This window comes from Leopardus geoffroyi, chromosome C2 (assembly GCF_018350155.1).
Source record: "Leopardus geoffroyi isolate Oge1 chromosome C2, O.geoffroyi_Oge1_pat1.0, whole genome shotgun sequence".
Taxonomy (NCBI): Eukaryota; Metazoa; Chordata; class Mammalia; order Carnivora; family Felidae; genus Leopardus; species Leopardus geoffroyi.
This window is the reverse complement of record NC_059333.1, coordinates 26,139,933-26,143,480: the sequence shown is the minus strand read 5'-3', so window position 1 is coordinate 26,143,480 and position 3,548 is coordinate 26,139,933. Positions and strand designations below refer to the sequence as shown.

Here is a 3,548-nt window from a genome sequence, read left to right as displayed (position 1 = left end):
TCTTTTAAACCCTTTTGTGTTTAAGCTTCTAACGTATCTCTACATAACATATTCCCCCACCCTCCACTTTGATAAATATGTTTGATGAACACTTTGAAAACATATGTATTTTTCCTTGATTATTTCTAGAAGAACAGTTTTCAGATTTTTAGTTATTAAAAAACAGCTTTAGTTTAATTCTGAAAAATTTGCTTTTGTAGCGAGACATCTAGGTGTGTTCCTTGGAAGCTACTGAACACAACTCACAACTTTCTGTCATCTGTATCTATTCACAGTGAGAGAAAAAGTGCCTTTAGATCTATATATAGTGTTATGTCACTAGAGATCCTGTATTTTATTCCAACCGAACATAGTAGACTGTGGAAAAACAGACAGGAATATCTTGGTATTTTCATTATGACTGTGATTGACTTGCTGTGGTATTCCATCCTCCTAATGAATATAAAATCATTGCTGAAATGTCCCCATTCAGCAGAAATACATAAACAATGAAGGAAAAGTAATTTAATTTTAGCTTATATTTGACTGAATGGTTACCAGTTTGGGGTAGCAGCCACAAAAAGCCAAGAAAATTCCAATGCTGTCAGGCAGTGTCTGGCAATAACAAGCAATTACAGTTTTCTTCTTAGAAAAGTCCCCAGATATTTCATCAAAAGTACTTAAGGCCAAATAAAGCATATATTCTCTTGCTTATGAACATGCATTCTAGAAACATCCTCCGTGTGCTCTTTCTGGTTTGTGGCTGCTGTCGAGTTCCTTCTTTCCACATTTTCAGGGACTTGCTTGCTCCCCTTGACAAAATCCTCTGGTCATTCATACCCCGCCCTGCACGGACCTGCCACCTCGGCCCTCCTAGCCCCACTGCCAGTACTAACCCATCTTGTCACTCCTCTTCTTGATGCCAGGGGAGAGTTGAGTTTCACAACTCTGGGAATATAATGTACTTGGTATAGTCTCAAATGGAACTCTAAATGTGTTTCCCTTTAGGAATTACATGGTGGAATTCCTCCACACGTGGTGAATACATTCTCCCCAGTGCCTTGGAACCTAATCATCACATGATAATGGTTGCATAGAAAGTATGTTGAACAACTGACTTGGGGGTGATTTGGGGAAAATTGTAATTGCCTGGACTTCTGGCACTATTCATATTCCTATACTATTTATATTCACTTAGTATCAAAATAAATGGTGATTTTAAGAAATATAGCAGTTTTGAAACAAAATAGACTACTGTTATAGGCGTGGTATAGCCATCAAGTCAAAAGTGAATAACGAAGTACAGAAGACTGACCTCCGAGTGTGGCCTTCATCCCACATTTACAAAGTATTGTAATTCTAGAATTTCACCAAAAGATAACTATGTGAAACCTGTGAAATCAAGGTAACTAGGAATAATTTTGACTTTTATTTTTCACCACTCCTGCCCCTAAATCTCAATGTATATTAGAAAGCAGATTTAGCTTCTTCTCTGGGAAAACACCAAATGGTGGATGACACTGGTGGGGCCCTGGAATGGGAGGCCACAGCGGCTTCCGAAGCCGCATCTGGGGCCAGGGCAGGCCCGGGTGGGAGTCGGGTGGGGAGGTGGCCTGGTCCGGGGCTGGGGTGGGGTTGGGGCGGGTCCGGGGTTGGGGCGGGGCCACGGAGCTAGTGGAGGCAAAGCCTAAGGTGAGGAGTGGATCCCGGTCACCAAGCTGGCCGCCTGGTCAAGAACATGAAGATCAAGTCTTTGGAGGAGATCTATCCCCATCAAGGAATCCGAGATCATTGACTTTTTCCTGGGGGCATCCCTCAAGGATGAGATTTTGAAGATTATGCCCCTGCAAAAGCAGACCCATTCTGGCCAGTGGACCAGGTTCAAGGCATTTGTTGCCATCAGGGATTACAATAGACACGTCGGTCTGGGTGCTAAGTGCTCCAAGGTGGTATCTGCTGCCATCCATGGGGCCATCGTCCTGGCCAAGCTTTCCATCATCCCGGTTCAGCGAGGCTACTGGGGGAACAAGATTGGCAAGTCCCACACTGTCCCATGAAAGGTGACCGCCCCTGTGACTCTATGCTGGTGCGCCTCATCCCTGCCCCCAGAGGCACTGGCATTATCTCAGCCCCTGTACCCAAGAAGCTACTGATGTTGGCTGGTATGGATGACTGCCACACCTTGGCCAGGGCCTGCACTGCCACCCTGGGCAACTTTTGATGCCAGTTTTGATGCCATTTCCAAGACCTACAGCTATCTCACCCCTGACCTTTGGAAAGAGACTGTGTTCACTAACTCTCCTTATCAGGAATTCACTGACCATCTTGTAAAGACCCACACCTGAGTCTCGTGCAGAGGACCCAAGCAGATTTAGAAGTATACTGTGTTTTATTAGGTTATTTATAAAAATGTATTTTTGAATTTTATTAATTTAAATAAATTTTTAATTCCAATTCATTAATATAGAGTGTTATATTAGTTTCAGGTGTACAATAATTCTAGGTTATTTATGTTTTTTAGAAATTCTTCCTAAAGGAAATGTTGTCTATTGAACCTTATTCACTGCTGTCCTTTGGGGGTTAGTGAGAAATAAATGGGTGACAAAGAAAAGAAGTTGTTGTATTGTTGAATTGAATGTACAGGTTAGAAAAGTTCTGTGGCTTCAAGATTGGCGATGGATTTCATTAATTACAATTAAAAACTTGCAGTGGAAACCACCCAGGAAATAAATCTTTAGAGTAAAGTGTGAACAGCTTTTCAGAAAGGAATTAAGTGATTAAGTGGCCCCAAATGGTCTATCACATAATTGTATAATCATATGGATATTTTCTTTGATGAAAGAAAGATAATTTGAGGACTATAAATAGGGAAACAGACTGGGACAAATAAGCCAGATATAGGAAGGTCTTTTCTTCTTCAGCCAAAATCTTCCTATTGATGCATTACCATTTTTAATGGATGGTGGAAATTAAGTTTTCTCTAAAAATAAAGTCTCTAGTGTATGAGTTACATCTTTTACTATTCTATTTTTGCAATCTAAATTTTTGCCTTTCTAAAGGCAACTTTATAGAAAGATACTTTCAAAAGTATCAGGCAAATTATGAATAAAAAGCGGTTGGAACAAGCTGAGAAGAACAAGGATGAACACCCAGCTCCTTGGAACTCCCTATCTGCTAAAATGTGATGCCACCCCATTCAAGAATCATTTGATAACATTAATTTGATCTTTAAATGTACTCAGTTGAGTTTTGTTTTTTAACACTAGAGAGAAGGCAGGGTTCAGAGTCCAGGAGACTAGGTATGGGTTTAATGGGTTTGATATCCAAAGATTCAGGTCCATTTTAAGAGACTCACAAAGAAAAAGATCCAAGAACATTAGCGAGAGTTCCAGGCCCGCAGAGATCAGTTGAAATCTGGGTTTGTGGGTGTCCAGGGGCTTTAGCGACAGGAAGACAAAAGGGGTAGGATGTGTGTAGGCAATGATATGAATGGGTTTCTAATATTTTACAATACAAGAAATGAGTCCTATAAATATACACAAAAACCTGGCTTTAAAAAAGGTAAAATT

The 3,548-nt window shown here is 40.7% G+C and overlaps 1 pseudogene; it reads left to right on the top strand.

Moving 5' to 3' along the window:
• The first annotated feature begins 1,493 nt into the window (after positions 1 to 1,493).
• Positions 1,494 to 2,437, top strand: LOC123610304 (annotated as a pseudogene).
• The last annotated feature ends 1,111 nt before the right edge of the window (positions 2,438 to 3,548 follow it).